Source organism: Lissotriton helveticus, chromosome 2_1 (assembly GCF_964261635.1).
Source record: "Lissotriton helveticus chromosome 2_1, aLisHel1.1, whole genome shotgun sequence".
Classification (NCBI taxonomy): domain Eukaryota; kingdom Metazoa; phylum Chordata; class Amphibia; order Caudata; family Salamandridae; genus Lissotriton; species Lissotriton helveticus.
The window spans coordinates 1,024,464,192-1,024,491,102 of record NC_136059.1 but is presented as its reverse complement, the minus strand read 5'-3'; the positions used below and the strand labels follow the sequence as shown (position 1 = coordinate 1,024,491,102).

The 26,911-nt window shown below is 48.1% G+C and overlaps 1 protein-coding gene across 4 annotated transcripts in view; it reads right to left on the bottom strand.

Annotated features, from left to right (window-relative positions):
• Positions 1–26,911, bottom strand: part of GOLM1 (golgi membrane protein 1) — a 723,783-nt gene that overhangs the window by 236,314 nt on the left and 460,558 nt on the right. The gene's annotated exons all lie outside the window — the stretch shown is intronic.

Sequence of the window (26,911 nt, the reverse complement as noted above, 5' to 3'; positions counted from 1 at the left end):
TCCAAAGTTACAGAGAAACACTAAAACCTACTACACAGACATGAATAATACATATTTGCATCATACAACGTCAGCATGAGCGGCTGTGACATGATAAAACATGGGACCAGAAGTAGACTAGTTTGTGAATGCCACCCGATAGTCATAACAGTATTATAGCAATATAATAAACGGTTCTCTGTAAATTGTTATATTGCACTGTGTGATTTTATATTTTGAGTCTCAACTTTATTCATCGGCTAAACTTCCTTAACTCAAGGGAACTCAATCATCCCCACAGGTTATATAGGCTGTATTGCTGGGTTTCAAATTCCTGGGCAATTTGCAATAGGCCCCGTAAACCAACGTTTATCTGGTAACCAGTCACCTGGACGGGGGGCGTGGCTACGACACTGCCGAGCATGGTCGCCTGAGCCCTGAGCTCCGGGTCGGTCTCTGTGATTATCCTGCTTGAGGACCCCCCTGGCGGCACCACCACCCGGGATTGATCCCCGACTGTCGCGGGACACCCTAGCGCCGACCTGGAGTGAGCTGGGTCCCGCGGCTGCTAGAGACTGAGCGCTTCGGAGGGAGCTGCGAAGGCGGCCGCCGGCCATTTTGCTTGGGCCTACATCTCGCGGCCGATCCCCGGCCTCGATTTCTGAGGGGCTGCCCGGAGACCGAGCCTCGGCGGGTGACCGGAGGACGGTGTTGGTGGGTAGCCTGACCCCGAGTGCGGGAGATCGCCCCCTGGGACCCAGACAGGCAGGAAGCGAAGGGCCGGGCACCGGACTGAGGAGTGCCGGGACGCTGGTGTTGCGGAGCGGCTCGGAGTGGGCTCCGGGTGCGGAGGCGCCCATCAGTGGTGAGCGGCACCGTGGCCGACCGGCGCTCTGATCCTGCGGCATCGTTGAAGAAGTGACACCAGCCTGGTGCCCGGGGGTGCCGATACGGCTGAGGGCTTGCTGGGCAGTGGCGGCGCAGCGGATGGGCTGGTGGCCGCAGTGATTGTGGAGGGCCCAAGTCCGTCTGGGGGGACCCCCTCATGGCCCACAGTGGATCTTAGCAGCAGCGATCTTGGCGCCGCCCCGCAGACCGCGGTCCACAGGGTGTGGGGGCGCTGCGGACTCCTCGGGGCGGCCGTCTGGCCCGGAGTGGGGACCTGGGTCCACTCTGCTGAAATCCTGGACTCTTGCATTGGGTCCTGCCGGCGATCGTGAGAGGCCCAGAGCGGCGTAGGGTTGCTGGTGGTTTTGGCTGACAGCTGCGGGGACCTGGAACGGAGGGAGTCCCAGTGGGGTGCCAGGTGCCGAGGTCCGGCTGTGCCTGCTGGTTGCCCCCCCTTTTTCCTTCATCGTGTGCGACCCTGCCATCTCACCTGGCTCGCCGGCGGGAAAACGACTTTGGCCTTCTTTGCGGTACACGTTGGGACGGCCCTGCAGTGTTTGGCGCTGACGTGGTCGCCGGCAGGTCTCCATGGGGAAGCCGCGGAAGGGGACGGGCGCGGCACCGCCGGACCAAGTTGAAGATTCCCTTGACGCTCATGAACTGCAACAGACGGGCGACCAGGCAACAGGGCTGCAGCAGCAACAGATGGACCAAATTCTTAAGGCCATAGGGGACACGAGAGAGGCGCTGCGCCAGGACATCGCCCAGGTCTCCACGAGCCTTGGCCTTTTGAAGGCGGACCATAACAAGCTTGCTGACTGAGTCAAGGCCGCGGAGTTGGTAATAGAGACGTTGGAGCCGGCCCAGAAGGCGTCGGATGCCACATTGGAGGACTTAACTCGCAGGGTGCAGCAGTTGGAAAGGAGAGCGGCTGATGCGGAAGGGCGCAACAGACGCAACAATATCCGCGTGGTGGGCCTACCCGAAAATGTTGAAGGGGACGACATGGTTGCGTACTTGGAGACCTGGCTGCGGGATGTGGTGGTCCCTGAAGGTTTGACGCCCTTCTACACCTTGGAAAGAGCTCATAGGGTCCCGGCCCGTCCCCTTGCCCCGGGACGGCCTCCCCGGCCGGTGATAGCTCGGCTACTCCACTTCAGGGATCGGGACATTATACTGCGGCAGGCCAGGCTGGCTGGCCCTTACAAGGTGGACAACGCATCTGTGTCGATATTTCCAGACTACTCCCAGGAGGTCCAGCGCAGCCGCTTCTCCTTCGTCGCTGTTAAGAGGGCTCTCCGCGATGAGGGGGTGCAGTACTCTCTGCTGTTCCCGGCTCGCCTGAGGGTACTGGTGGACGGAGTGGCGACGTTCTGTGACTCACCGGACGACGCTTGGCAGTGGCTGGAGCGGTATCGAGCAGGCAAGGAAGTCACAGGTACCTGGACGGGGAATGCTGAGGACCGGCCGAAACCGCGCAGGAGCAGGCGTAATCGGAGGCGAGAACAGCGCAGGAGGTCCCACTCGGCCTCGCAGACGGACCGGGAGAGGAGGGCTGCCTTATGTGCGGTGTCGGACATCTCCGGAGCAGTGCCTGAGACCCAGGTGGCGGACTCAGGCTCCAGGCTGGGTTCGGATGAGGCGGAACCGGGTGGTTCGGATGGGGTTTCGGACAAGGAGGCTGGGGAGTTGCCCCAGATCACCCCGCAGACGGCAGATGGACTACTGGATGAGTGACTACGGGACGCTGAGTAGTGGACAGTAAGGGGATGTGCTGGCTCTGTGGGGTGGGCGCGTTATGGGCGGATGGGGTCCTGCTTTCTGAGCGGATGGGAATGTAGTTGTACTTTGCTCCCTGGGGAAGGTGCTGGGTCCCTGGCCTTCTTAGTGGGGGGTGGTGCTGCTGGGAGGGGGATGGGGGAGGTCTACTCTTAGTCGGGATCGACCTCTCCTGGTGTGACGGGTCTTGGCTGTCCGGCCGGCTGGTGGGTAGTCACCCCCTCGATCTCACATAGCTTGTGAGTCTCTGGTATCTTCCAGAGTTTCCCTCGTCTTCGGGGGTTGGGTTTGGATGGGTGACAACTGTTTGATGCCTGTTCTGGGGGTGGGTGGGATGGGAGTTTGTTGGGGTTGTTTCGGGGTTTCTGAGTCTCTGGGAACTGTCAGTGTGCCGATGAGACTGTGGGGGATTGGACTTTGTTATGTGCCCGTTGATGGCGGCTAGATTAGACCTGAAGTGCATCACCTGGAATGTGCGGGGGCTCAACTCCATGAGGAAGAGATACAAAGTGCATGCATATTTAGTCCGGAGGGGGGTCCAGGTGGCTTTTTTGCAGGAGACGCATTTAACGTTGGCAGAAAGGCAGGCGCTGCAGCGGCGATGGAGAGGGCAACTCTTCTATACTACTTACTCTGCGCATGCTAGGGGGGTGCTAATTTGGGTACGGGCGGGTGTCCCCTTTCAGCCATTAACCACTAGGGTGGATCCGGAAGGGAGGTTTGTGGCAGTGTTGGGGAGGCTGGATGGTCGGGATGTGGCGTTTTGCTGTGTTTACGCCCCTAACTTTGATCAGGCTGCGTTCTTCTCCGTGTTGTCAAGCCGGTTACCGGATATGCTGGTGGGCACGGTGTACATGGGAGGGGACTTTAATTCTGTAGCAGATGTTGAGATGGACCGTTCCCATCCACCGCTTGCTCAGTCGGTGGTGCGCAGAGTGGCCAAGGCTCGGAGGGACTGGCAGGACCGGTGGGGACTCCAGGATGCGTGGCGGATGTGTCATCCCAAGGATAGGGACTATTAGTTTTATTCGGTACCGCATGATTTACATGTGCGTCTCGACACATTCCTCTGCTCGGGCGGGGCTCAGGAGCTTACGCGTGATTGCGAGTACCTGGCGCGGACCATATCGGACCATAACCCTTGCCTGCTTACGGTCCTCTGGACCAGACAGCGGCAGCCGGTCCCCACGTGGCGGTTGAACCCGCTGGCGCTGGAGGACCCGGTCTTCCACGCTGAAGTGCAGGACTGCATTGAACGATACTTCCTTGAGAACTCGGGTACTGCGACCACTCGAGCACTTGAGTGGGACGCCTTCAAGGTGGTGGTGCGAGGCGCGTGCCTCTCGTCCTCGTCGGGGGTTCGCCGGACGCTGCTGGCTGATGTCACGCGGGAGGAGGCCGCTCTGCGGCAGGCGGAGAGGAGCGGCCACGGGGCGGGCGGCAATAGGGAAGAAGTGCTAGCGGCTCGAGAGCGGGTGGCCACCCAGGTGGAGAGGCTCCGCTGCCATGACTACGGGGAATATATGGTCCGAGCGCATGCGGAACGGGATCGGGTCGGCTCGCTGCTGGCATGGCTGGCTAATCCTGAAACTAGGGGTACGCCGATTTTGTCGCTGGCTACGCCGACTGGGGACCTGGTCCATTCGCAGCAAGAGATTAACGCTCAGTTTCGGGATTACTATGCGGACCTTTATCGGAGCAGGATGACGGCGCACCCGGCGGCACTGGATGCCTTTCTTGAGGAGGCTCAGCTGCAGCGGCTGGATCCAGAGCAGGGCGCCGCGTTGGGGGCGGCTATTACGCTGGGGGAGATCAGAGCGGCGATTAAGCATATGGCCAGGAAGAAAACGCCAGGGGGAGACGGCCTCCCGGTGGAGTTTTATGCTGCATATGTGGATCTCCTGGCACCTCGATTACACCAGGTCTATGGGGAGGCCTGGGAGCAGGGTAGATTGCCGGCGTCAGCACGAGAGGCGATCGTAGGGCCGCTGTTGAAAAAGGGCGGCCTTCCCACGGCTAGGACGGCATATCGCCCGCTATCGATGCTCACGGTGGACTACAAGGTGTTGAGCAGGATCCTGGCGACGCGGTTGACTGCCCATATGTGCTCTCTGGTACACCCGGACCAGTCGGGCTTTATCCCCACTAGGAACACCTCGACATGTATACGGCGCCTGATAAGGGTCATGGATGTTGAAGGGGAGGGCCCCACGGGGGCGGCCGTGCTGTCGGTGGATATCGAAAAGGCATTCGATAGTGTGGAATGGCCATATTTGTTCTGCGTGCTCCTTCGGTTCGGGCTGGGGGATGGCTTCGTCCGTTGGACGAGGCTGCTATGGAGTCGGCTACTGCTAGGGTCCGAACGGGCCGCACCATATCCGCGGCGTGCTCGGTAGGACGGGGCACCAGACAGGGTTGCTCATTATCCCCGCTCCTTTTCGCTTTGGCGATTGAGCCGTTGGCGGCGCGGGCCCGACAGGGTCGGTACTTTGAGGGGGTACCGTCACGCGGTGACTTGCATTATATCTCCTTGTATGCCGACGACCTCTTGTTATACCTGGCCGATGTGGACGCGTCAGTGACGGGAGCGCGGGCCTTGCTCCAGGAGTTCGGGAACCTGTCGGGCCTCCGGGTTAACTGGTCTAAGACCTGCCTCTTTCCCTTGACTTCCCGCTGCGCCCAGCCTGAGGTGCTGGATGGCCTGCGATGGGAACCGGATTGCCTGCAGAACCTCGGAGTCCATGTATATCACACCCATTCACTCCTTTATGAGGGGAATGTGGGTAGGGCCATGAGGGGCATTAGAGGCAGCATGGGGTTTTGGCGCGTCCTTCCGTTATCTGTGGCAGGGCGCATTGCGTTGTTGAAAATGGTGGTCCTGCCGCGCCTACTATATTTTTTCTGCACGCTGCCGGTGTGGATACCGCCCTCCTTTTTCCGAACATTAAGATCCGTGGTGATAGGTTTTATCTGGGGCACTGGCAGGAGACGCATAGCACCGAATACTTTGCTTAGGTCCCGAGAGGAGGGTGGCCTAGCGGTGCCGGACTTCGAATGGTATTATTTGGCTGCTCAACTTCAGTGGCTCACGCAGGCGGTGGCGCGGGAATTTAGAGGACCGGACGGACCGCAGGGTCGGATTGTGCAGCGCCATGTCCTGTCCTTTATTGTGCTCCATCAGGAGCTTCGGTTGGAGCGGCTGACTCTTGAAGAGCGAACCCTTCGTCGGTGCTGGCTGCGTGGCCACAGGCGGGTGGGGTGTCGTGCCCCATACGCGCCGGAGATTCCCTTAGGCATGTGTACTGCCCTCCCGCATGGCGGGGATTGGTCGGCGCTTGCCAGTTGGGAGGACTCCGGGGTTCACATGCTAGGGGATTTATATCGGGATGGCGCCTTGATGCCGTTCGGTGCCCTGCAGGAGGCCTTCGATCTGCCGAGGGGTGACTTCCTGTTACATGCGGCTTTAGTTGCTGGGATTCAGAGGCGCTGGAGGATGGGGCTGGTGGAACCGCCCACGTCGCTGGGCTGCCAGTATGTCGTGATGGCGGCTGGCACTTAAGGCCATCACATGCCTGTACCGGAGGCTGGCGCTGGCTGACCCTCCTCCCCTTGACGGGCTGCGGGAGCGCTGGGAAGCTGACCTTGGTCGGCAGATACCGGAGACGACCTGGCCTCAGCTTGTACGCAGGGCCTGGAAGGGCACCCGTAATGTTAGGTTTAAACTGGTTCAGTATTACACACTCCATAGGGCGTATTGGACGCCTGCCAAAATCCAACGGATCTTCGGAGGTGCGCAATCGACGTGTCCACGCTGTGCAGCGGCGGACGCTGACTTTGAGCATATGTTCTGGTCGTGCACAGGGCTTGGCGCATACTGAAGTGATGTTTTCGCTTGCCTGAATGCGGTTACGGGTCGTCGGGTTGAAGCAGACGCGGGAGCATGCCTGCTGCTCTGGTTTCCCCATACACCTGCCACAAAGGTCACTAGCAAGTTTTATGATCTGGGGTTCATAATGGCCAAAAGGGAACTTACGCTACATTGGAAATCTAGAGGGGGACCTAACTTCCTGAGGTGGCGGAGGTGCTTCCTGCAATGGGCCGCGTGCGAAGGTTCTCTTAGATTGCAATTGGCTAGGCGTACGGCCAACAATACAGCGCTAGATACAGCTAGGGCGTGGAGCGCGCTTGTGACGGATTTACAATCACTTTTAGAGGCTGATGATGGTGGAGAGGCTGGCGGCCCGGCGAATCCGGAGGGGGACACGGGGCAGGGGGGGGGGGGGGGGAGTTGGTGTTGTGGAAGAGGGGAGTTAGACAGTGGGCCCGGGTGCGGGGAGAGAGTGGACTGCCTGGGTCAATTGAGCCCAGGGACGGAGTGGTGGTCTTGTGCAGCACTGGGCAGTACCTGGACTTCCGTATGGACATGGACTGGGGAGGAGTATCACCTGCTACCTATAGGATAGGTCTGACAAGCCGTAACAAGGGCATGGAGGCACACTGACAAAGGGAGGGGTGGGGGTAGAGGGGGTGGCGGGATTTCTTGGTTAGGGATTGTTGTTGGGGATTGCAAGGAAGTGACATGGCTGTATGTGCTAAGAACGGAAAGGTCTGTGACCAAGTTTGTATGCTGTGTGCGCAAAATCAATAAAAAAAGTTTAAAAAAATTAAAAAAAAAACAAACAGTCACCTGGACATTCACAACAATCTAAATTGGTTCCAGTTAGGGTTTCGTACAGGGTACAGGACTGAAGGCACTCAATGTCTGCAGCTGATTAGAAGCAGGCAACCATAGACTCAGAGACCATGAAAAAAGGCTTATATTCGACCTATCTGCGGCTTTAAACATGGCCAAAAACTTAAGATCCTGATCAACTGGCTTGCAGTTATTGAGTGTTGAAATATGTTTGGAATATATCGCTAATGCAGCTCTGAGGCAGCCTGGGTCTTTCCTAATCTATTATGCCAGATCCTTATCGCTCCTCAGTCCTGTGTGGAGTACCACAGGACTCATGCTGGTCACCAATTCTTTTTGACATTTACTTTAGACCTTGGTGACGCCGGATTAGAGCTTTTTAATTTTTAGTCACTTACAATGTGGTGATGACATGCAAGTGTGATTAAGATTGATCAGTGGCACACACATCTTCAAAGATATTTCACTTAGTATATCCGCTGCCTTTGTAGGAGGAAAGATACTGAACTACCTAGAAATAGGAACATTCCTCTTCAGAACCACATTACATCATGTGAACACTACAACTCATCTTCTCGCACTTCTAGCCAGAAGTTAGAGGACACTCGCACCCTTATTTCTGGAGTAGAGATCTTCTTGTTGCAGTATTTTGAATACTTTCAATTTACAAAGCAAGACAGAGCCTACATGTTTCCCCATGGAATCATCAAGCATGTGACCCAAGCGATTCATTAGCTCCATGTATCCAGAAGCTCGGCATCCAAGCAACTCCGGAGCGTACACATGCCCAAGGCAAAGGTATTTTCTTCTTCCAAGCTAAGTGCAAACAATACACAAAGAACTGAACGGACGATATCCCTTTTCCTGCACATTCCCTTACAAAAAGAGCATTAATTAAACAATTTTCAGTACAAGTGGCAAAATGATGGACCTCAAACTCAGCAAGGACGGGTAAAATCCAAGACCATCTAAAATTCAGGAAGGCAGTGAAGACCACATTCTATGTTAACTAATGATGCACAATCGCACTATCCACTTTTGACTATAAAGGCTGAATAGCTACGCCCAAAGGCAAACATAGAAGAAGATTAACTCAAGCAAGCTATTTACTCGGTTTGTCGGTAACCAATGCACTCTGTTCCTGTTTCGCCAGTGCAAGCTAACTGAGAATTTAATCAGCTACCTGTAACTAGAGATACTCCTCGGTCAAGCCGAAATAGATTCTACAGAGCATGCACCTAGGCTGCCTGTAATCAGAGCATGCCATGGGTGACCAAGAGTGACAAATCCTGCATATGCAAATTCTTGAATACAACAGGATAAATGTTTTTGTAGGAGCGGAAGATTAGGTCACAGCCGCCTAGATAATGCAACACCTGTTTGACTCCTTCCATTTAGATTCTTTAAGGGCCTGCGTACTCAAATCTAAACTTAGATGGTGACTGCTTGTAACCAGTGAATGCCTTGGGAATTCTCCTGTTGGTCTTGAGTAGGATTTATTTTGGCTGGGTTTAGCCTGCTGAGCACTCTTCATTGTTGATGGATGGACCCTTTAGACCATAAATGGCTGCATGTTTTTAGTGAACACCCCTAACCGAGCAGCCTGATCTAACAAAAATAAAATAAAGGAGCACCAGAGGGGCCTTTAAATACCTTCCTATTGTCAGCCAATAGCCGACACCCGCACTTAAAAGGTTAATGAAATGCTCTCTGTTCATATGCGGTTATCAAACTCCTAGAGGAGGAAGCTTTCTTTCCAAATGTAACTCTTGAAGGTATTTATTTCAGTCTTTGCTGTCTGTATTTCAGTAGATCTTTTCATTATAGGAGCCTGATTTTTTTTGGTATGCAACTAGATTTGCATGGTCACATCCGAGGACATTAAATCAAGAGGACTCCAATGATTCTACTTTAAGGGGATGGCGTTTGTATTGTTGCACTTAATTCTGTATTAGGATTGGCTGAGCAGTGCAACATTTTGTGCTTTTAATGAAGACTATTTGACTTTTTGCTATGTATTTTCTCCTTTAAAAAAGGGTTAATTTTTTAGTGGAACCATGAGTTGCTTTAGAACTGTTAGAGAACAGACCCTTGTCAGTTCGTCTCCAGTTTAGGACTAATAATTCTATATTCTCTCTGAGGCTTGACCTTATGTCAGACCATTTGCTACAATTTACTGAGCCTTAAGCCAATTCCCAATATCCGATATATTATGCATTTTGACAGATTTTTAGACCAACCATATTTTGCCTTCTATAATGCACCTTAATATTTTAATAAACCTTCATGGTTTTGAACTTATACCGTGTCTCAAACAGAGTTATTGAATTCATTATGCGATCTGTTTTATTGACAATTTGACTGTGTTACGGCCTTATTACCTCATATATTATTGAGGCCAACTAACCTCGCCCCCCTGATCATCCTCTGAAGGTGCTTTACCTTAATTAAATCTTATCAGATAGTCGAAGATAACGTCAACAAAAAGCTACATGGGATAAATGGGGGTTCAGAGTAAAGTTCAGAAAACACGATAGCATAACAATTTTAAAGTTATGGTTCAGGTAAGAAATAAGATGCACAATACTTTACATAATAAATTAGAATTGGATGGAAGAGTTAAAGGCAATTCATACACTTTTGGAGAATGAGCAAGGTTATTTAAGGAAAAACTGAACTTAAACACTTTCCATTTAAAACATGCAGCTATTTCTAGGCAGGGGGTGATACTGGGTTTTGAGAGGGGAGATGGATCTTCTACTGAGTCAGGATGGTGTTTTCTTTAAAGGGATGTGTACTCCGCTCATTCATAAATTGACAAAATATGACTGAGGTCGTATGGACAAGGGGTGGTAATTCTGGACTTGAGTGCCTGGTGGAGAAGGCCCGATGCCTGGTATTCTTTCTTTCACGTCTTGGTCTCCAGTCCGATAGTGTCCTGGCTGCTTGTGTAACAAGAGCTGCTGAAGGTGGTGAGCTTGTCAGTCAACCAAGTGGGGCGATTGGTCGTTTGGTAAATGATGCAGCTAGAAGTGAAGGTGCTGAAAGCCATTAAGAGAAGTCGGCAGAATTATACCATGGTGGTGGAGGTGTGAGGTGCTCATATTTCTTTGGGCCATTGGTGAGGTGTGTTGCGACATGGGTGTACTATGCCCTTAAAAGAGAGGTGGGAGTGCTCCAGAGCAGGTTGTTAACATCATCCAGATGGCAGGGTGCAAGAGCTTGAACAGCAGCTCAGAAATCTCAATGCGGGAGGAACGTTTTCACATTCCTAGAGCAGATACCAAGCTATCTTGGTTTTCTCAGTGATCTGATGAGTTAGAATCAAAACAGGTTTAATAATGCAGAGTCAGTTTTGGACATGATATAACACGTCGGCAAACAAGAGGAATTCAGTTTTGGTATGGTTACATTTCAGGAATGTGAAGGACATCCAACGAGATAAGCTGTAGCCGGTGCTTGGGGCATCGGATGTCTAGGGCATCTATATGTCGATAACAGACAGATCTACATGAAATTTCTGACATTGGTGAACTGAATGGATTTTGATGCTATTATCACTGAGTAATGTTAACAAGAGGCTTCATGTAGGCATTGAAGATGGGGGTGGTGGGGGGACGGGGAGGAGGGCGTTCTGAATGAATTCCATTCAATAATTCAGTGGGTGGATGAGGGTAGGATGGTCAACTGTATCAAAGAAGGGACTTGTATCCAGCGCTATCAAAAAGCAGTTCATCTCCACCTTTGGTCAGGAGGGTGGTGTTCGTGATTGATAAGGGAACTGCTACTGTGCTTCAGCACGATCTCAAGCGGAATTAGCATAAGAACGGGAAATGGTTGGTGCTGATGCGATATTCGAGTTTAGCCTAGCCTGCTTTTGCAATGGACTTGCTGATGAAGGGTAGACGAGTGATGAGCTAACATAATCCGGGTCTAGTGAGGGTTTCCTCAGGTGAGGGGAGCTTCTGGCATGTCTGGAGAGCTTTTTGAAAGATGCTACGAGTGAGGGAAACATGAAAAGTAGCAATTAGGAATGAGAGGGTTCTCTGGAGAAGCCTTTGATGAAGAGGGAGGCTAAGACATTTTATTGTGGGAGTTCATTGTGTTGGCGAGGTCTATGTGAGACAGAGATTGAAAGCGGATTAATGTAGGATACAATGCGGATGGATGGGGGTGTAAGAGGAGTACTAGGCTTGGAGTTCAGTTAGTAGGCTGACAGCTTTACACTGGTATACTTTTCTTTTGTCCCACAATCATCTTAGCTTTTCATTTTGTTTTCCTGGCCTCTTACTCCAACTAAAGGGGCTTGGTGGTGGAGCCGGGAAACAAGTTAATTATCAACAAGCTTCTGCCACCACAGTCTGTGCTTACTCACCATGTTCTACTATGGCCCCCCCCCCCCCCCCCCCCTCCATCTCCATCTTTCCGTTTCGGTCCACACTTCGTTCCTCTTCTGGGGGCTACCTTCAAGGTTCGCTTCAAAACATTCCTCACATGTCATTAAAGTTTGCCAGCGTTGTTATCTTTCATGGATTCACATGCTTTTATATATGCTTTGTTGTCGAGCTGGGAAAACGTTTAACACAGAATTATTGAAGATCCATGTTAAATACTACATATGTTTACACTATCCACCTGGTAGTGTGTCAATGGCAGGAATCAACAGAGATTCTTACGTTGCATGTCATGGAAGTAGTCTTCAGATTTTTGAAGCATAAGTGGGTATATCTGTGACCTCATATGAGAGGAGACCATGGATGATAAGCAGCATGTAAAGCTATGAAAGATACATACACTGGAGAACTGCAGTTGCAGGTGAGAAACCTTTTCTCCTTCAGTCCTCCATTCTATCACAGACTAAAATGCTTTAAATTCTTCCGACGAGCAGGCAGTAAAAACACAACAGCACAATTGAGAAGGTCGGAATGTGGCTTACACACCTTAGATGCATGTTTTTAGCAAAGGCATGTCACTTTGCACCCTTGCAGATGTCAAGAGATGGCACTGCCGTGAACAATATTACCACTTCTAAAGTCTTGCTGGTTAAATTCACCAAAAGTAAGAAAGATGGGTATACTGGCCTTTTTGTTATTGCAAAGCACGTTCGCGGCTGATATTCATCAAGCATTTCCTTGCTTTGAGGTGTCTTTTGTGATCCTAACTGTGCCTTTAATGGTATTATGAAAGGTCTGAACTGTTTAATAAGTGAAATGGAATGGCGGCCGGCATGGATCTTAAGTGGCGAGGCAGGGGCGTGGGGGTGTAAAAAAATAGAAAAATAGACTTACTTCCATGCCGCTCGCCTCCCACGTCGTCTCTTCTCCGTCGGCCGATCAGGAAGCAGCCAGGCTCCCCTGAGCAAATCACCACACTGCAATGCCGCATTGTGATTGGTCTGAGTACCGTTATTCGGTGGTCAGACAGGGGCAGGGGGCCTGGGCATTTTTATGAGCATGCCTTTTTGGTTGGCCCGAGACGGTCGGCCAAAGTGTCATGCGCAGTTAAGTGTGCCCACCACTCCTCCCCTGCCGTGCGAGCAGAGGAGCCCCGCACCCATGTTACTGCAGCAGGAAGGAAAAAATAAAGTGATAACATCATCAAGTTATTATCATTTTATTTTTCCTTGCATTCCCTGCTGCAACTCCATGTAGCGACGCTCCTCCTCCTTAGCGGAGGAGCCGCCACAGGTGAAATGTAAGAGGACATTGCCCCAGAAGCACACTGTAAATACAGACCATCTCTGGATGTTACTGGAAGGATTCATTATCCAGAATCCCCTTCCCATGGACAGGTCAGTCTTGGATTGTTGCATGGTTATTTGCACTTCTAATATTATTTGCTGTTGTGGGACTTCGAGCGACAACCCTTCAACGTGAAGCCGATGGTTAGCAACTGCTTCTGGAGACATACTTCTGAGCAACCAATTATCCTCATCAAGAACACAGGATTAGGCCATCAGTAGTGCCATGCAGAGCTGAATTTGTAAAATAAAGAATGGCCGTGCCCAAAGCACTGCTCAGAAACCGAAGATCGGCGCTATTAAATGTCAGGGTGCCAATAACCAAGGATGTGTAATCCTGAAACCACCTCGGGCCTCATGAATCAACATCCAGGCACTCCCTGCCCCTTTATCTCACTCTTGCAGATTACTTCTTTCCTCCTTTGTGAATATTTTCAGTTTTTCGCTTCCTCCTTTCCCGTGTGTGGTTTTCCCCCGCTCTTGCTCTCAGGAAATGTCTGATTCTGGTCCCCAAAAATGAGTGCCGGTGGCCCGAATTGACTTAAATTAAGCACTTCATGCAGTTTGTAAAAATTGTCGGACCGATTCGAGGCCCAATTTTTTTTTTTTTTTTTAAAGTTACAACTGATCATGTAATGTATTGTAAATCATAAGCATTTGCTCCTATTTACTTTGCTGGGAATGTAAAAACAGGCATCCTAGAGGTTGTAGGAAGACTTGTAAGCAGCTTTCCTAGACTAGATCCTAAAGCTTCACTTCCACTAAGGCTCACTTTGGTACATAAAGATATTAAATGAAATCCTTTTTTTCCCCAAAAATTGTTGAGGCTGAAAATCAAATAATGATCGCCAGACTTCTTGGCCAAAAAGAAAATGGAATGAAATTCCTTTAACTTGGGACTCCCTTTGCCACTCCCTTCAAAGAAAAGACAGGATCTCTTGCCTGAACACCCTCAGATATCGACGTACTTCTTTCTTGGGCACAGTTGTGAATGGCATACTGATGAAATTTAACTATAGGACTAATTCTATTGTACTGCAGCGTGTGTATAACGCATCCTACTCCTATGTGGGGTACTGAAGGGATTGCCTACATGGGCAGCAAGCTATGCCATGTTAGAAGTGTAGTTGGCAGGTTGTTGTTTTTGTTTTGTGATCCTATGTGGAAAGTGTTTCAATGTAGTTCATGATAATCAAGGTGCATTTCTGGTGTTCTGGGATGTGGTGCTTAGTAGTGTGGAAGATGAGGTGCTACGAGGTCCACTTATGTTTTTTCTTATGATCACAAGTCTACTTAGCTGGTTACTCACTGGGCTGCCAACCTACATTAGGTTTATAGTTGTTGTCCCGAGTTGGCATGGCTGGAGAGTTTAAAAAAAGTGGAGAGATCAGCAGGGATGGACTTTGTTACTATTAGTCGGTGCCTTATGTGTAAAAATAAATAGCTAAGTGCCAGGGCCCAAGATAATTTTTGAGCATCCCTTGCCCAAGATAGCGCTGCCTGAATGGCAATATTCGCTTTCCCTCCTAACATCTCCTCATAAAAGAGGGTAATTTTGGACGTTTCCAGGTCACAGTATACTGTAATAATGGAATGGGTTTGCTGATTTTATTATTTTTTCAAAAGTATGTTAATTGTCAAACGCTCTACTGGCTTTTTTGGTTAAGAAATAGACATGACAGTCCACCACATGGTGGCGCTTTCTAAGTAAATGTCGGTGTTTACATGAAAGCACCGGTGCCAAACACCGGCACAAATTAAGCGTTGCTGTCATTCCACATCCATCTTGGATTGTGAAATGTAAAGAAGCAGTCATAGGGTATACCCTTTCAGACAGGGCACCCCGACTTCCTGCTGGGGTAAAAGGTTCCTTATCTTCTTTATGGGGCCATCTGGACCCATAAAGAAAATAAGAAACCTTTTACTTCAGCAGTAAGTCAAGGAACCCAATCTGAAAAGGATGGGGCTTAAAGAGAAAGAAATACGTCATGGCGACCTCTTCTCCAATGGCTGGCCACCGTTTAGGAGGCCAGCCAATGGAGAAGAGGGGCGGGGCTTAACCCTCGCTATTGAAACTCACTCTAAGACATAAAATCTCGCGAGCTCGACTGCGCATGTGCGCAGTACGCCATGCGAGACCTAAAAAGGAGCTTCTAAGGGCCGTTATAAATTGGTGTGGGCAGGATACCAAAGGTCTGACGAACGGAAATTGAAAAACGTCGAGAGCTGCTGTTTATGATGGACTGTAAGATGAACAGCAGGAAGTGACCATTTTGTTCGGTATTATAGAAGTGCAATATTTACAAGGTATTTTATGATCTTTCATGTATAACAGATTTCCTGTACCCGGTTTTCAAGTTAAAATAGATAGAATTTATATTCCACCAACACCATGGTGAAAAGGCCCAAAGCAATGTACATGGGAGGATATTTCAGTATTTTCTGAAGCTTAGAAAGAGATAATCATCTAGACACACGCCAAACAAACAATGGCAGGCAGAAGCTTTGCTTTAATAAGAAGGCAAGTCACCAATGAAAGAAGAGCTGTCATGTGACATGCCAGCTTACGATTCCTAGCTTTGAACCCTCATTTTATTCGGATGTACCTTCTTACATGTAAATGAGGAGTCTCTCACATTGACTTGACACCTCTCGATCTGATCGGTTTTCTTGACTTGCATGCAGAGTATCAACCTTGATGAAACATTCCACACTATCCAGTTCTCCCTCTTACACTACCTTCACACTGGTTTGTCTTGGTGTTCTCCTTGAAAATGTATCCCCGACGAATCTGAATTCCCCTTAAACCCACTCCAAGCAACTATCTGGCTGTTTTTGTACCCCACTACTTTTGTCTTCTCTATTCCCCATGGTGCATCTGGGGTTGATTGTAACCCCAAGCATCTCCCTCACTTCTCATCAACATAACTTTTTAGGTTTCGCCTGGCGTAGCACTGCGCAGCAGTGCTCGCGCAGGCGAAATCTCATGTTTTTACCAGTATGGGGCTTTGTCCCGCCTTCTCTTCCATTGGCTAGCTCCATAAATGGAGGCTAGCCATTGGAAGAGAGATCTGTCCGTTATTGTCGGAGCAGATTCGTGGGCGTTCCGGCGATACTCATCCCGCCCCTTTAAGAACGTCATTGCGGCGGTGGGCGGCTTTTTTCTTCCTCCAAGGTTTTTTTTTTTTTCATTCTTCCGAAGATGGCGGCCGGGCAGTAGCTTACTTGGGAAGCTCCGCAGCTCGGACCCTTTTCTCTTGTTTTGCTTCGGCAGCCCCCCCCGAGGATGTCTCCATGATGCCGGAGGTGTGGTCTCCCCCTCTGTGCCCGAACGCCATGAGCTTCGGTGTCCTCCAGCACCTCCCGTGTTCCGCTCCCCCCTCCGGCGCCCCCATCCATGGTATTTTCATTTCATTTGTTTTCTTCTCTCGCCTTTCTTCAATGTATTGCTTTCTGTTTGTCTTTATTAGTTTCCCTTTCATTTTGGTACTCATATTTAATTCCTGGCAGTTTGGTAAGTCTTCACATTTCCTTCATTTGTGCGCGCATGCGCAGTTCCTTCCTCTCCCGGCTCGAGCGATAGGACGCCGCCACATTGGTCCAGCGTTTCAGTTTGAAGGAGCCAGAGGGCGGATCCTTGAGACAGCAACAGCTTGCCCCCAACATCACGTTCATCCATAACCTTCCCTCCCTGCGCGTGCCTGAAGCTCGCCCCTAACATCACGTTCATCCATAACCTTCCCTCCCTGCGCGTGCCTGACAGCCCGGGAATGGCACCCGTGCCTCTGTGAAGCCCCTGCGTGGCCTCTGCATGGATCCCAGAGTAGGCTGGATTCAGCCGGAGCAGAAGGGCCCTGCCAATGCCTTCTGGATGCAAATATGGGAAACCTCCCAGCAAGGCTTGCGTGGGTCCTCCGCCGGGGGCTCCCGTGCCCCTGAGGGTCCAGATTGCTGTTACCCGCACTATCTCTGCTTGAATACCCCTGCCGATATAAGCCCTCCGCCCACCCCAGTTTCTTCCCCGGGTCATGACAGCCCCCCCCGCCCGGCTACATCAACTCTCATCGGGCGCACTGCCCGCAGCAGCAGCTCCCACGTCATCGGCGCTCCGTGCACTGTCCGGGCTGTACCCGGCCAGAACCCGCGCCCGCCACTCCCTTACACCACCCAAACTACTATGACCACATTCACCAGTACCACCCTGGCCGCCGGAAGCGCGAGAACAAGGCAAGCACCTACGGCATGAATTACCTGCTGCCGCACGGGGCCCCTTGGAGGAGGAGGAGTGGCAACTACAGTCGAGGCCTGCAGGGGTAAGAGTTTGACTACTGAGGGGGTGGATTTCATCAAGTCATTGAATGAACGTGGAGATCTCTAAGGTTTTCGTCTTTTGGTCTTATTGGCACGGCTGACCATGTCAGGGTCCGGTTAAGTGGTGTCAGCTGTCACGTGTGACTCATGACAGCTGAGAGAGAGTGGGCCTTGCGCCTCTAGCAGACGTGTGTGCCTAAAGGTAGCTCTGTAGCCTCCGACCGTGGATCTTACCAGTTGATAACCGCGCCCCCACCGGCACTCACACATGGGTAGCTGTCAGTGGCACTAGGTTTCGTTTCTTGAGCTGCCGTTCCTGGCACTGTCAGCCTCCCTCCCCCCGGGCTCTTCCCACTGCTGTCACTGCGGCCTGTTTCCGCTGACACCGCATTTGACTAGGTTTTCCACGCTATCATACGGCATTTCTGGAAAGCTTTTTAATGCAGTTTTCTATCAGTTTATATGCTAATTGCTGAGGCCGCGACCTCAGCGTGTCACGAGTGCTAGAGGCTGTCATTTTGGGCGCATTTCTGAAGCGAAGAGGTGCCTCCCTTTTTTGGGCAACCTGAACTTGTTCTGACAGTCGAAGTACCGTGTACTAAGATGTCAAACGTTTCAAAGCTATAATGGCTGAAATTTTAAAAACTGAGTAGTCGTTTTGGAAGCGCATCCTCTATTTTAACATGTGCCCTTCTATCTTTGTTTTGATGGGACACGTTTTTGTTGAATATAGTAGACATAAGTGTGGCTCTGTGTGTAGCTCTGTGTGTGTAGGGGGCGGGTTCTGTGTGTGTGTGGGCAGGTTCTGTGTGTGTGTGGGCAGGTTCTGTGTGTGTGTGGGCAGGTTCTGTGTGTGTGTGGGCAGGTTCTGTGTGTGTGTGGGCAGGTTCTGTGTGTGTGTGGGCGGGCTCTGTGTGGGCGGGCTCTGCGTGTGTGGGGGGGCTCTGTGTGTGTGTAGGTGTGGGTCTGTGTAGGTGTGGGTCTGTGTGTGGCATTTGCGAGAGATTAAGCTATTGGCATTGTAAATGACAATGCCATTTATTTATCCGTTTTCATAACCAACACATAAACGACAATTTTGTCATTTACAATGCCAATAGCTCTGACTTTTGCAAAGGCGAAACCGTTGCATTGTAAATGCTTGTTACACATTCCTAACGCTCCTGTCACACTTCTAGCTTTAACTGTAATTCCCTTGGCTTGTTTATCTGCTTATCGACAGTTTCTTTTTCTAATGTGCTGAAATTACCATTGTGTGAAACTTTCAAGGCCATTATTCCAAAAGTATTACCCAGAAAACCATGACCACAAATAAGAGTGAGGGGTGTTGGGGTTCGGGGGCAGGACAAGCGGGGGACAGGAGCAGGCGTCAGTTCTACAGGCCTTGTGGCGAGATTAAATTTACACACCACAAATCAAACAACCGTAACAAGCAGACAAACATTCACGGCAATGACTTCTTGTGTATGTGTGGAGGTAATAGGCTTCCTTATGTACACATGGGTCCGTTAACCCCTCCCTGATTTTTCTTGTGCACTCTGATCTCGAACACTTTCTTTTCCAGGAGCCTGTGGTGTGGCACCATGTTTGCCATTTGTAAATAAACTCTGTCATGGCATGACACAAGGAGAGAGAAGTTTCGAAATCGGATGTCAGTTCCGGTTTGTGACTAACACGATGTACTCCCAAAAATCAAACTAATTAAGAGACGCATTTATCTCTGCCATATGCTAGATGGAGAGGATTCGCGCAATCATTTACCCGTATTTGGTCATTTTACAGAAGGGAATGAAGTGTCCTTACCAAAAATGGCAAAGTGAACCTGTGTTTAACTGCTTTCGGGACAAGCTTCCGGTTCACCACAAAGGAAATGACGAGCTCCGTTGAAAATTGTTAACCACGTTCTCCACAGCAAGAAGGAACTGCTAAATGAAATAAACCATACAGAACAAAAGCAGCCATTTGTAAGGCGGGCCAAACGCAGGATTCGAAACAGGCCAGTGCAAAAAAAAACATAGGCAGAGGGGTGTTCATTTTCTTTTTAGCGATCTTGCTTGTCAATAGAGGTATAGGTAATAAGGCAGAATAGTTCGATGGGATGGATTACCTCCAGTGCTTAATGTGCGAAAAAAATAAAATGAGTACAGGAGCCCAAAGTCTTAAAAGGGACCACACAGAGTAGAACAAAACCTCAAGTTGTTTAACCCAACAATCACTTTCAAACGGCATTCCACTACATGATTATTACTTTTTCATCAAATCCGCATGGATTTTGTAATCTGTTGAGACATTCACTGATGGGCCGTTGATCACGCTGCTTTATTCCAGAGTTGTTTAATGTTAACGCTGCTTATCCTCGATTCTTTAAGCCCTCAACTTTCCCTAACCACCCTATGCTTCCTGTCTCTTAAACTAACTGATGTAGATCCTTGTTTATACCTACCTTCTCGCTTTCGCTCGAGTCTTACAATAAAAATAAGCTACGACGCCCTCCATCTGCAACCACCCTCACAAATGAACCACTGCTTGCCACAATTGCTAAAGAGGAGTCATTTTTTGTCTGGCTTGTCTGGATTTCGACTCTGTTGTATATTTTTGTGCTTTAAGATCCTCTACTACATCTTCTTTAGAGATCACACGTTAATTGGTTTTGGTTATTCTGGGATATACAAAAAAATAAAAGCAGGCTCGCATCCCATTCTGGACTCCAGCAAACGAACTGTGAAAACGTTTCAAAAGCTGGCTCTGCCTTGGTTAAATCTGGCAAGCAAGAACAGAAATTTCAATTCAGCTGCTATGGCTAGTCGTATTGCAGCCTCCTGTTGCCCAGTCATTAAAAAAACTGTCTATGTGTTCCGTAATAAGAGCGAAACCTTTTCCTTTTCCCATCCTTCTGCCAGTGACTCTTCCGAAATGAAAGTCACTTCTGTAGGAAACTCGTCCACTTCAGAGGAGGGAACAAGACTGTTGCTTACTCTACAAAAAGAGAAGCTTAACGAACTTACTCAAGTATAACCCATAGCTAGGTGAGGATAGACAGATCATCAATGGTCTAATTCAGAAAGAGGCTCCACCATTTTCAACACAAGGTTCGAGTTTTCAATCCAAATTCCAGAAGCTACGATGAATCTTTCACCTTAAAAACGTATTCTACTATTCCTATACCGTTCCAAATTAAAAATCACTTGTGTGGAAGTGCTACAATAATACACTCTCCTAACTGCAATGTCAGCCTCCCTTAGCAGCAACTTCATCACCACATTCATTGCAAGCAACAGACTGGGAGTGCTGGCTGCAAGCCCTCTCCTGATATATGTTTTTTCCCTCAACAGAGCATGTTGGTAACTGTTGGACCCGACATCCTTTGCATGGTTCTCCCCCCCCAACTTTTTGCCTTCCATCCTCTTACCACTCCAAAGTTTGCATACTTTTTTTTTTCTGGTTTGGGACTCTAGCACTGGTAGCAGTGGTAAAGTGTGGAGTGCACTCTCCTTTTGTCAAAGTTACATTGACTTCCACCCAACTGGCACATATAAAATGTACTTGTAAGTCCCCATTACGTCATACTAAATGTACCCCGGGCCTGTAAACTAAATACTATTAGAGGGCACACGGCATTTATTGTGCCACCCACTTGAGTAGTCTTTTAAACATGACTCGGACTTGCCATAACAGCCTGTGCAAGCAGTTTTAAACTGCCATTTCGACCTGGAAAATTAAACCTTTTGCCAGGTCTAACCCTTCCTTTCTAATACATACAAGTCAACCCTAGGGTATGCTCCCTTTTTGAATGCCATCCTCCGTAGATTTCAATCTGGATACTATGACAGTTATCTCTAAAAAGGTCCTTTGGTTCCCCATATCATTAACCTCTTATTAGTCACCAATGCCGCGAGACGCATCATCAAGACAAGACAAAAACCTAAGAGCCTCCAAATATACTTCACTACTGTGCACAAAAAATATCAACTTTTAGCGAAAAAGTAGACAATATGTGGAGGAGGCAGAAAAAAACAAATAAAACTTCGGTGAACTAAAATCAAACAGGCATTGAAAGCAAAAAAATGTAACATCCTCATTTAAAAAAAAAAAAAACACAAATTTTGGAGCAACAGAAAAATGAACTTAGTAGATGGAACCCAAATTAAGTACATAAAAAAACTGGTAGCGTTGAACATACAAATAAGCACACAATACAAAAAGAAGCCCACTCTGGGAGCAAAAAAGTATATCCACATTCTGAGAGGTGAAACAAAAACTACAGCAAGTAAAACAATAGTTTTAGATCATGAAAACGTGAGAGCAAAACCGTAGCCCGATATTCTAATTACCATTTACCATTTTACCATTTCATTAATCTTTATTTCGACAATTGCCATAAAAGATGAACATAAAAATTACAACAGCAAAAATTAGACATCAATGTTACATCAATAGCGGAATAGCATAGGAATAAAACAAAAAAGTGCCCCGATACGTGGCAATCTATAATTCTAATTACCCCAAAATTCAGGAACTCCAAAATGTTACCTCATACTATTCTCCCACTTGAAATAAATGCGCAATAAAGCACCCTCCCCAAAATCAATTTAGCAGAGTAGCAAAGACAATTAACAGTTCTATCAGGGAAACGTTTTATTACAAAATTCATAGGCAGTACAGAAATAATACCATAATGGCGCTCAACTGCAAAGTCATACAGAGCAAGTAAAGTCAGAAATTTCTAAGTCTCAGATGAACAGTAAATTCAGAAAGAAATTGGATCGCACCCCTAGTAGAATAGGAATGTCTTCAAAGATCTTCTGGCTCACCCCAGAATCAGGGGGTTCTTATACACCATTCTTGCATAACAAATTAGTTAAAACCGCAATTTATCAGTATAGGATCCTAAGTAACAACTCTGTAGCAAATCAGAGACGTGAACGTCATTACCTTAACACATAAACAATATCCAACTGGAAGAAAGCATCCAGCATTTTCCGTGTTACTGCCATCCGGGAAGGTATTATATTTTGCTCAAACAATCTCTCTTCACACTGGTGAATAAGACCCATCTAAGCAGCGTAACTACAGCCGAAGGACCTTGGAAGTTGCAACCTATCAGGAACACTAGAAAATTAATTGACAGCTTTGTATTTGTAATTCCAGGAATATACTTTTGCATTAGCTGTCTTAGTTCTGAGGGGCTTGGGAGGAGAGAAGATACACAGTGGGAAAAGATGAAGGGGGTGTGAATACAGAAGAGAATGACATAAACAGCATCCATATGATCCAAGATGGTGTCACATAGATGTGGAATAAACACACATCATATTAAAATAGTTTCAACTCTAATCACATTAGTCATTTGCGTATTAGATGCAGCATACAAATATTTCTATTTATTGCACAATAATGGAGGTCTAGAAAAATGCTCCCACTACGTTTTTTCGATATTCACTGGCACACATTATGCCAAGCAGCAGTATAAGCGTTCCTCACTCTCATGATAAGCCCCAAGAAGGCGGAAGTAGAAGTACAAGCTTCCTAGTATAGGTTACGTGTGCAGAAGTTATACCCATATTGTTGGTCGCATTGAAAAAGATGGACTGTCAAAAAAAAACAAAAAACTTTTAGACAGAAAGGAAAAGAACTGCTCTTAGGTGTGTTGCAAGTAAGCTCCGGTGGAGAGTGACTGAATAGATTGCAGGCACCGGATGAAGCATAAAATAGCTTTAAAACTACCAAGGTACTGTAGTTGGGGGTGCACAGATGTATGGATGGAATGTAATCTGAGCGGTATGTTGAGTGGTGAGGCAGTGATTTCTACAGTGGCCCGTTTCCTGCTGAGAGCTATCTGACTTGGTATAGTAATGAATAGGTGCCCAATTAAGCAAGACCCGTAGCACAGTGACGACCACTGCTTGATTTGAGCCAGTGGTTTCTGGCGCTCGGCATCAGCACTTATTTCACAGGGCCTAGACTACGATTTCTGACCCTGCAGGTGGTGGTTTCAGTATTAATCACTCAACTTCAAAATAAAACTAATTATATACCTCGCAGGGCGACTTCCTGATATATCTTTACAGGCTGGCCCACCCAATCCAAGCAGGCATGAACACGTATCAGGTTAGTAATGAGGTCATCTTGCCTGTCATGATTCCAATAAGTCATCAATCAATGACTTGTATTGCTATTCACCCCCCCACGGTCCCCCAGCCCCCATAACGAATTTGCTACACCCTACCCCTGCCTGAACCTAAGCCTTCCCATTGGATAATTGTAGCTGGCTCATAACAGAGTTGGGGCAAGGCAGGCTGGGAGAGCACAGGCCGAACTTGGTTAGGGCATGTGAGGCAGAATAAAGGAAAGTGCAGAATGTGCACTTGCTACCTAGCCAAGCCAGTATTGGTACTATCCACAACATGCGCTATGTGGATGTGGCCCACTGCAACTTTAATGCTCCATAGAGTCACTGTAACAGTACGCTACATCCCAGCAAACCAACTGCAAAGCATTGGTAGGTCAAGCAAGTCGCAACAGCCGCACTCACTGGCATTGGCAGCATTACGGCTGGGGACAATGCATGTGCTGTAACAGGAAGGGGTAGGGCAAGCTGAGCAGTGGACACAGATGCCGTCCTCCTGCCTGGATGGAATGAATTACAGGCAGCACTAGCAATGACGTGACATTTAATTTTTTTTTTAACAAAGTTTTATATAACGCAAACTTGACCAGAAGGTATCGGGTATCAGAGCGATTTATACGAGCACCAGACGTGTTACAGGAGGACACATTAAGGTTTTTGTTAGACACGTGGAGATTAAGTGATTTGCCCAGAATCACAGGATTTTGCGCGTCTTTGCCTAGACTCGAACCCGGTTCCCCAGATTTGAGGTCGACCGCTGTAGCCGTTAGGCCAACTCCTCCTTCTATGACAAGTGTTCCTCTCGGGCAACCACCTGTTCCCCAAATGAAGCCAGTCAGATCACACCCATCTATCTGTACCTCCAGCCCCATGTGTGCTCTTGGCTTTTTTCCCCCCGTGTGACGTCTGAAAATGGCCTGCAGTTGTGGTGTGTTGCGTACTGTGGGGGTTGTCCCCCCCCCCCATGATTCTTTGTGTTTATTAACGTTTTTCACTTGCTGCACTCCACTTTTGTGATCGGTCTGTGTTTTCTGTGTGGTTTGCCAATGGCCTGCTTGTGTGGTTGGTTTGGTATGCCTCATTCATGATGACTAGGTCAAGGGACGTAGAGGTAATGCTACGATTACTTACTGGTAATCCCCATTACTCTTAGTCCTACTCATATTCGGCCCAGTCATACTTCCCACCCACCCTCCCTGTTCAGGCCTTTGTTGCTTGGTATGTCAGGAAGGGCTTTCTGTTGGCTAGGTACTTATAGCCCCTGGCAAGAGGGTGGGTGGAGCCTAAAAGTGTTGCCTGTCAAGTGGAATACCTAATTTGTGAGGACTGGATGGAGGACAAGTAGGACTAAGAGTAATGGGGATAACCGGTAAGTAATCATAGCAATTTGGTACTTAGGTCATCTGTGTACTGTCACTGGTACTTAGGGGCACTTTTTTTTATTTATTTTTTTAAGGTTATTTGCTTTAGCAAATAATCAATTCCAGGTTTTATTCCAAAACTGTAAGTAGGGAGTCACTTCCTGAACTAACAGTACATAACTGGATTCACGTTGATTGGCAATTTTCACTCCTTGCTGTAGATTAGTTTGAGAATGGTTTTTGACGTCGTCCCATAGAATATCTTTGTTATTCGTCTGGTTAGTAGCCTGAAGTGGCTGGAAGGTTTTTTGTTCATTTTTTTACCCTCCAATCGATCTACAATTTACTTCTAGAGTAATTTACAAGCATTTTCTGTCAAATTGCGGAGCATAAAATTGTTATTAGAGGTGGAAGGCAATTTCTTCGAACCAGGAAAGTCTTACAGCCATTGCCCACAATTTGCATACTGCAAAATGGGCATATGGAAGGGACTAACTTGTCTGAAACATTCAAATAGCTTTTAATGTGTTTACCAAATAAGATGCATACAAAATGGCGTTTTCGTTGTATTTATAACTGCTTTGGAGACTGAGTGAGCAATAAAAAAAAAACACAGAGCATCTGGTCTGTTTTGTGTGTTTGAAATGAGACATTTGGAGCAAGAACTGGCCAGTTGGACAACTATCAAGCACTACACAGTAGCCATGCCGCAGAGCAGGTTCCTATTGACTAAGCAGACACTGAACTTCAACGTGCACCTACAGGCCCAAAGCACCAACCAAGTGCAAAATTGAAACTAAAGTGGACAGTTCTAGAGGGCATGATGGTAATATGAAATCTATAAAGCACTTACTATCACCTCAGGATATACCACGATCAATTTTACTCAGGGGTACAGAGTCGTCAGTTTCAGGTAGGATATAACTTCCTGGTCGGAGATTCTGAAAGTGCGGCAATGGCTTGTTGTTTCGTTGGATTTTCTTAATCTGGAATCTCGGGGGAAGTGAAGGAAGTGCAAGGCCTTATCTGAGTCAGGAAAGGCGCATGCCTCGAACAGACGACAAGGCATTGACAAGGTGACTGGATTGACACTATATTTTCCAATATTTAAATTACTCTTGGAGTACACTAGCCTATGGTTGTTACAAAATGAAGCGGTGGACGGCAGATTTCTAAATTAAAGTTCGTAAAACCGTATTTGCGGACCAATGTGCTACAATTAAAATGTAATCATTATGCTTTGCTGAAATACTGAGTTAGGGCACAGCAAACCCCCAGGCATGATAGTAGTAACAGACATTTCTAGGCGTAAAGAAAAGGCGACCCAGTTAGTCCTCTTGAGGCGGTGAAACCGGATACAAAGCGGTTTGTGCAGGTTAATACTGCCAATATCTAAATTGCCTATGTAGGTACATTGCATAGTCCCCCATTTCATCTTCGCCAAGACAGTTGGTCTGCCCATGTTGAGAAACAAGCATTCCAAAAAAGTAATTACACAACCTCACGAAAATTGCATTAACCGGTTTTACTTGTTACAAGGTAGAATGGACAAGGAAATTTCTTTTCAACGACATTCTAGGTGCCTCCACTTAATACGTGATATTAAGAGGAGAGGCGTGAGTGCACATGTAAACACAAAGAAAATACAGTTTCATTGAAACCGCTGAGTCTCGGAATGGCAGTCGCGTGAAAGGGGCTCTGTAAATCGTGTAACTACAGCCGCGCGACCTTTAACATTAACGCATCGGTTACTTCTCGATCACTCCTACCCGCTCACAAGGCTGCACTTCTTAACGGAACCGTCCACAGACACCGCAATACAGGGTTAGTACCAGAAGCAGCTCCGAATTTGCAAATTTTGTAACTTTCAAACTAAAAATACTTCCGCAAAAAAACACCTGCATTTACTCTCCCATTACCACGTTTTAACCAAAGACGAAAACGATGCGTTTCCTCCTTTAGGAAAAAAAAAGTCCGTCCTCGGATAAGCGCCTTCCAATGAGGACATGTGCATTATGTGTACTCCTGCTCTT